The sequence below is a fragment of the Octopus bimaculoides genome, chromosome 7, assembly GCF_001194135.2.
Source record: "Octopus bimaculoides isolate UCB-OBI-ISO-001 chromosome 7, ASM119413v2, whole genome shotgun sequence".
NCBI classification, from domain to species: domain Eukaryota; kingdom Metazoa; phylum Mollusca; class Cephalopoda; order Octopoda; family Octopodidae; genus Octopus; species Octopus bimaculoides.
Window position 1 is genome coordinate 59,505,218 of NC_068987.1, and position 8,838 is coordinate 59,514,055.

General features: G+C 36.1%; 1 protein-coding gene across 1 annotated transcript in view; it reads right to left on the reverse strand.

The window, feature by feature from the left end:
• LOC106867689 (protein adenylyltransferase FICD) overlaps window positions 1-8,838 on the reverse strand; it is a 15,560-nt gene that overhangs the window by 4,200 nt on the left and 2,522 nt on the right. The gene's annotated exons all lie outside the window — the stretch shown is intronic.

The window sequence follows — 8,838 nt, forward strand, 5'->3', positions numbered from 1 at the left end:
GTTGGTTATAAGTTCTATAGAATATCTGTAGAAATAACCTTAACAAAATTATATGTATAGTTCATATATATACATATATACGACGGGCTTCTTTCAGTTTCTGTCTTACCAAATCCACTCACAAGGCTTTGGTCGGCCCGAGGCTATAGTAGAAGACACTTGTCCAAGGTGCCACGTAGTGGGAATGAACCCGGAACCATGTGGTTGGTAAGCAAACTATTTACCACACAGCCACACCTGCACCTATATATACATATAAATTAACCAATGCTAGTGAATGTATAGCATAAAGAAAATATCTAAATCTCCCCCTAATTTACAACTTACTGACTTGAAAAGTTAAGGACACATTTGATATTGCAACCATTGAAGGGTTGGTCATCATTCAAGCACCTTTAATCATTAATCTTTTCAGTTAGTGCTGACATGGGATCAAATAACCAACTACTCAGCTGTCTTGAAATTGAATAGTGTAGTCTGAGATGCATTAGGACTGAAAAGAAGAAAGAAAATAAAAACCCAAGACAGGACGGTTATAATTGATATGACTTTAATGGTATATTTTCTCAATCAACTTTGACCTAGAACTAAGCAACAATGCACACACTTTATAAATAAAAGATTAATATCTTCCTAACATTACCACCGCTGAATGTCTTGAAACCTTAATACGCTCAGTCATGAGCTAATGAATGTGTATAATATACAAAAGTTATAGTTTATAAAGAAAAAATAATAAATGAATAAAAAGCTAAGATAAGTAAAAAATTCGAAGTGTACAGATGTAATTCTGAATTTTACATCATCATCATTTGGCATGAAAATGGGAAATCAGCCATAGAAGCCATGCCAAATCAGATTGGAACCTGGTGCAGCTCTCCAGCTTACCAGTTTCAGTCAAACCATCTAACCCATGGCAACATGGAAAGCAGATGCTAAATGATGAAATATAAATGATGATGATGATGATATATATATATATATATATATATATAATGTGTGAAACATCTGAATCCAAAAAGGAAAATTTTAAATAAACAAAAATAACAAACAACTGAAAAATAATCAATTATGTGGAGAGAACGGGGAAAGCAACACTAGAGTCAAAACATGAAATTACTCTTTGAACATCTTATCATCATCATTGTTTAATGTCCACCTTCTTTGCATGCATGGGTAGGATGGTTGAGAGGAGCTGGCCAGGTAGAAAAACTACCCTAGGTTACTCTGTTATGGCAGGAATTTTACGGTTGGATACTCTTAACACCAACCACTCTGTAGAGTGGACTCAGTGCTTTTACGTGGTACTGGCACAGGTGAGGCTAGTTTTGACATGATTTTTACAGCTGGATGCTTTTAATGTGGCACCAGCACTGACAGGGTAACCAAGTAACTTGCAAGACAAGGAATTACGAGGGGCAGTGGCATTTGAGGAGGGGAATTTGTGTCAGAGGGTGAAAGGTTAGAGTGTGACAGAGACAGAGAGACAGAAGCAGGTGTCTTGCCACAACAGAGAGGGCATGAGAGGAGGTGATCCAGTATCAAATAAAGAAAGGTTAGAGTGTAGGTTAGGCTGTTGTACTCACAATCGCTAGATCATGGGTTTGATTCCCAGACAGGGTGGCACATTGTGTTCTTGAGCAAAACACTTTATCTCATGTTGCTCCAGTCCACTTTCAATGAAGGGGAAGTGTTGGCCTGCTTGCCTAGCCAGCGGGGTGGCATCATTTGATGGCTAAAGCAATGCAAAGCGTATTGTGACCAGTAACATGTAACAGCATCCGATTAGTCTGGTCAGTCACATGATCATATAACCTAAACCCAATTCAAAAATATTTGTTTCACCCTGACCTAACCTTTTAGCATTTAAACTGACCATTTCTGGCCCCCAAAATTCTACCTGTCCTATGTTCATACTGGTTGGGTCTGACATCTCACACCTACGCTATAATGTCATTCAAAAAATAAACAATCATATTGCCAAAATCTCAATGCTATGAGATAATGCATGATCAATTCAAAACAATGTACATAAGTTAATATAATCTGATTGTTAAAGGATTGAATAATAATGAATTGCAATCTTCCTGTTTTCAGCAGTAAAGTTTAGGATATTTCCGTTCTTGCTGAAAAAAGTGTTTTCATTATCTGTCAGAATATGAGGAATGTTGTTCATTGTGCATATTAACCCTTTAGCATTCAAATTATTTTGTCAAATGTAATGCTTATTTATTCACTTTGTTTTGGATTAATCATGCATTATCTCATAGCTTTGAGATTTCAATGATGTGATTGTTTATTTTCAGAGTAGGTGTTAGAGGTCAGATTTTGGCCAGTTTGGACATAGAACTGGTAGAAAGTTTTGGCTGGATATAGCTTGTTTAAATGCTAAAGGGCTTAAATGCTGAAGGACATAAACAAACAACCATTGCTTGTCAAGCAGTGGCGGGGAACAAACACAGACATAAAGACACACACATACATGCTATAAAGACATATATATATATATATATATGACGGGGCTTTTTCAGTTTCCATCTACCAGATCCACTTACAAGGCTTTAGTCAGCCTAAGGCTATAGTAGAAGACATTTGCCCAAGGTGCTACACAGTGGGATTGAACCAGGCACCATGTGGTTAGGAAGCTAACTTCTTACCACACAACCATGCAGGTATATATTTTCCTTAAACTACCTCCTACTTAATACCATCAACCACCTGACTGCATCACATATTCACAAGATAACCCTCGTTATCATTTAATGTACAAAATAATCTAGTAGTTTATCTCATTCACTTTATTATAGCCTCTAACAACTAGTATTTAGTGTCAAGTAATGTCAACAAATTATAGTTTCAAAGTTAAGAAAAGTTCAGAAAACATGGGCAAAATTTACATCTATAGATCAAGTTATAAAATGAGGAGAGAATTATTTAACCCTTTTGATTGCAATCTGCCTGAGACTACTCCTGGTTTTATGATATCTTCTGATCTAAAATCTAAACTAAAATCTTCCATCAAAATTTCATGTTAGTTCATACTTTAAAGTTATTTTATTAAAATCATTATTTGAAAAGGTAACTGAAATAAAGACAGGGCTATTTCAATAGGTATATAATAATAAAAGGCTTAAGAGTCAACTATTTTTATTTTAATTTCAGGGTCCACAAAGAATAATGAAGCCACAGCTAAAAATTCCAGGATGACAAAAGTTTGAGAAAATGTCATGTATGAGAGACCATACTAGCATAGAAAAGTGAGATTAAATTACTGGTGAGGATAATGCACATATCATACTACCCACTTTGCAATTCCATAATGCTTAAAATTACATTGACATCTGCAAATTGATAATGAGCTTAAACACCAAGTCTTAAAAGAATTATGATAAATGAAAGAAATGAAGCTATATAAGTCTTATTAGCAGGACCATCACTGGGAAACATTTATAATAAAATTTAACCCTTTAGCATTCACATTATTTTGAATAAATCATGTATTATTTCATAGTTACAAAACTTCGATGATTTTTAGAATGATGCTGTAGGTGTGAGATATTAGATCAGGTCAATTTGAATATAAAAGAGGCTGACTATTTTGGCTGGATATGACTGGTTTAAATGCTAAAGAGTTAAACCAAAATATACATAGGATACATAAAAGAATGTATATAAGGTTCAGAAGATATATACTCTTCAATCCTAATAAATCTTTACAGTTGTTGCCTACTTCCCCTCTCACTTATCTCCATCTCTAGACATTCTTTGTAAACTCCCATCCACTCACATAGTTTCTCTGTCTTCACTCACATTCACTCACCTTTAATCTAGAGGAACAGCCAGGGACACTTCATCACCACTATTTATATTTATCTCTTTAAAACTTCTACAGAGCATTCTTGTTCTCTCTTCTAAATGTGAATAGCCATGTGGTTCCTCTACAAAAAAAACCTGCTTGCCCCCATTCACTTCATACTTTTACCCCCACCCCACCTCGCATCTCCTAGTATAAAAGCTGCCCTCCCCACCTCCGCAGTGAGTTAGAATAAACGTCACAAAGAATTCCACCTGATGCACTAATTTTGCCACATCATTAGCTTTTCTACATTATCACATTAATCTCCAATGGTGACACATGAAGGCCAAACAAAGAAGAAGAATATAATCAATGAAATCAATACACTATTAACTTTAAAAAAAAAGAAGAAAGGCTAAATTCATTAAGATTATAGAGCCATATATATATAAATACACACAAATGCAAGCATGGGAAATTGGCCATTAAAATGATGATGATAATAAATATATGTGTGTCTGTATACACAAGGAATGCTGAAATGTTCCTAGCTTTGGGTAAATGAAAATAGAGGCGGATCAGTTAACTATATCTCTGTGTAATATATTCCCCTCTCAGATTCACACACTTATTGCAGAAGCCCTTCGGTTCTTCTAAGCTCTGTAAAAGATCTCAGAATGTTGGGCTTCCAACCAGGCCTTTCGCAATACCCTTAAAGCCAGGAACTTTTCAGTACCCCCTCGTCTGTAATATATATATATACACACACATACAGGAAGACATATAGATATTTCACACTAATATACCAATATATTCACTTTAAAATCATTGATACTGATGCAACTGTTACATGCACACACACTCACATGCAAATATGTGTGCGTGCACATGAACACATCTATCTATCTATCTATCTATCTATCTATCTATCTATCTGTGTATCTATCTATCTATCTATCTATCTATCTATCTAGCTATCTGTGTGTGTGTGTGTGTGTGTGTGTGTGTGTGTGTGTGTGTGTGTGTGTGTGTGTGTGTCTGTCTGTCTGTCTATCTATCTATCTCTATATATAAATAGATAAGGTTAGCAACTTTTGGAGAGGCAAGCTTCCAAAGTGGAAATGTGTTTTAGGCCAAGGTGAATAAAAAAAAGGCATATTTATTCAAGGTTATAGAAACAGCTTATTTTAATTAAACACTCTAGCATTTATTCATCATAGAGAAGTATATGTTTACAGGACCTTCTATGTATTATCAATCAATGAAAAATATGAAATTCTATTTTTTTCCAGGAAGAGGAAGTAGTGTTGAAACACTGTAAGTTGTTGTGGTTCACATTTGTAGGTTCTGTAATCAAAACTGACTACCTGGCAATCAGTCAACACTAACTCCTATGTGGATATCACATACTACATGTTTGTAAATGTTTTACACGGATACATATGTATAATTACATGTGTGTGTGTGTGCATGTACATGTTTTGATGAGTTGGCATGTTATTGTTCCAGTTGTGAACACACTCAACACAGTATTGTAACTATGGAATTAAAATGAAAACAAAAGAAGGAGCGAGTGTGGCCATGAAAACTATAAGCCCATAGCCAACCTAAACATTATGTACAACTGTTCACAACTAGCTGAACCAATTCATCATCATCATCATTTTAACATCCACTTTTCTCAACTTGCATAGGTTGGAACTTGCATGGGCCAGAAGGAGTGATGGAGTCTGTTAAAGCAGATTTCTTTTTAAGGCCAGATGCCCTTCCTGTCTCCAAGTAAGGGAACATTTTACCCATGTTTTCATGGAAGACTGGAAACAACCAGCATTGCTTGTACACAGTAACACTTGTTTTATGACCATCGTGCCATGTCAAGACACACACACACACACACACACAAGAGGCTTCTTTCAGTTTCTATCAACCAAAGCTACTTACAAGGCTTTAACCAGCCCTGGAATTTTCAGCTATTTGATCAAGCAATCCTAATGATCCAAAGCTTTTTAACTGTGACTGTCCAATATAGAGATTTCTTCCTTTTTGTCAGGAATATTGTAAGTCTAAAAATATATTCACTGGTGAACAGGAAAGTGGAAATAAATAAAGTTGGCTATCTGAAGTAGGAAAACATTATAGAAACCTTGTGACAGTATGGATTGATTACACAACGGCATTTGATTCTATCCCCCCTGCTCATGTTTACTAAACTCACTACAGATGTGATCTACAATCCTCATACTTTTAACTGTAAAAGTGGAATGATTGGGATGCTCAACTGATCAACAGAAGAAATCTACTCCATCTTATATATTAAAAGGCAAGTTGTCTGTGTGTGTGTGTTGTGTGAACTACTTCTACAATTTTCAACCGAATTTCACCAAATTTGACATGTGTACTCTCTTTGACTAAGGACGCTTTTTCTTATAAATTTTTCCTTGAAATTCCTTGCCCTCCAACATAAATAGACTACTCTCAGTTCACCTCGGATTTGGCTTGAGCCAACGAAACAACGTGACACACACCTAACTGGAAAACATCAATACTTTACTTAGTCAGCTGTGGTGAGCTCTTATCGACTGCTTGCACAGTACTGCCAGCAGTATTCATTTATGAGTTAAGATTTGCCTATTTTCACATGAGCGCTCTTTATCATATAATTATTCCAACTTAAACTAGCCACTTCAAAACTCTTATCCAAAATTAAAAATCCTTAATTCGGTCTGTTTGATTAACATTTTTGCCAACTACATTTTACTATTTTTTGGGTGCTAAACATTCACTGCTTTTTCTTTAGGACATTTTCTATTGCGTAAACTGATAATTTTCCACCATGCCTCGATGCAAAAGAACCAATATAAGTTGGCAAGCAAATGCTGCAGAGAAAATTAAACGTATGTGCGCAAATGAATCTGCCAAGGACGCCACCAGGAGGAACTCTCTCAATGCACTTAGTATAGCTTCAGTGTGAAGAAGGGAAAGTGAAGAGCAGCATTGTGATTGGTTAGCATGTATTGCTACGCAACAAGCCACCCAGAGCAATGGACAATGTTCAGCATGCTGAACAAGAAATGCTTCCTCTGCTGCTGCAGCACAACGCGCAGTTTGACTAACAAGAAATGTTTCCTCAACTGCTGTTTCACAAGCTGCAGAGTCTGCAGTACAATGCGCAGATCAACTTACAAGAGATGTTGCAGCAACTGCTGCTGTGCATGCTACGGAGACTACAGGGGAAAGACATCAGATGTTGCTCTATGCGGCAAACAGGAAAACATCAGGTAACCATACCCTTGTCACCTTATTTATTTCATTAGCATAATCTTCACAGTATGCTCTCTGTTAAGTGCCCCACTTGTGAGGTAGGCAACAGATACTACACTTTTCATCTTTTTTGCACAAGCCACACATAAAATTTTTTGTTCAGATAATGTTGTATGTACAACCCAGCGAAACAGCAGGTAAACATACTATTTCTCTTTATGTCATATCTTTAGGCTCAACCTTTCCATCTGCTAAATAGCACATGTCAGCAGTTATGTAGTAAGGAAAATAAACTCAATTACTGCCAGTTTTTCACAGATTGATCTACTGTCCCAATGGAAAACAATGGCAACGGTGTAGGTGTATGACTCTGCATGTTCACTATTGCACTAAATAAATCAAACAACATAGGGAACCTCTGCCATTATGATTTCTTTCATTCAGTTCAGAGGTCCATCCATGAATGGTCTAATAACCAAACAGGCATACTTAACAAACAGCTCCAGGCAACACCAGGTACGCCTGCTAGTATACATTAAAACCTGCACGATCCTGACATTAGCTGCAAACTTCGACAGAAACAGTGACGTCAAGACTCAATCTCAGAAGTTGATCAGTGCCAATAGCTTTTTAAGTGTCATATGGTATCATTCATCAGGTGACATCTGCTCAACAGCAGCAGAACTAAATACATCAACGAAATGCTCACAAGTGAAGTGAATAGCACTCAATTGCTGATGACCTTGCATGTGAATCCAGAAGTATAAGACTAACATACTTCAACAAAGCAATCTCATACCATAAAAAAGGTTATGCATGAGAATGTCTTCTACAAACTTGAGGTGGATGATATTGGTTTCAAATTTTGGCACTTCGGGGGAGGGGATAAGTCAATGACATCGATCCAAGAGTTCAACGTTCAACTGATACTTATTTTATTGAGTCCAAAAAGATGAAAGGTAAAGTTGATCTCAGCAGACGAAATGCCATGAAACATTTTATCTGGCATGTTTGTGAATCTGCCAGCTCGCCACCTTGAGATGGATGATAATATTAATATGAAGTGTAGCTTGTCTTCATATCGCATCACATTTCAGAGATTATGCTTGGAAAAATTAAAATTTTCAAATAAATAAAGAGACCAGCGGACACACACTTTAGAAATACAGTCTATAAATGGAAAAGCGAAATTATATAAGATTCTTCTATGTTCAACAGGTAACACATCGTTGTTATTTACCAGTGATACAGTTTTGCTTTAGTATTATTTATTTATTGTTCAGAAACCAGTTCTTTCACACAAGGAAAAATTATAGTAAAATAGAATAAAGACACATACAAACAGGAATTACATTCAAATGTGTAAGTGTGCATGATGTTTACATTATTTACATTTGACGGATATTTGTCCTCATCTTGTTTGTTAACACAATGTTTTGGCTGATGTACCCTCCAGACTTCATCAGGTGTCTTGGGGAAATTTCGAACTTGGGTTCTCATTCCTAAGGTATTTTTCGCTGTAATTATTATTATTATTATTCAGGTCACAGCCTGGAATCGAACTCGGAATCTTTGGGTTAGTAGCCCGTGCTCTTAATTACTACTGAATAATAATTACATCGAAAAATACCTTAGAAATGAGAACTCAGGTTCGAAATTTCCCCAAGACACCTGATGAAGGCTGTGGGGTATATCAGCCGAAAAGTTGTGTTAACAACAAACAAGATGAGGACAAATATCCGTCAAATGTAAATAATGTACATAATTCCTCATGTCTTAAA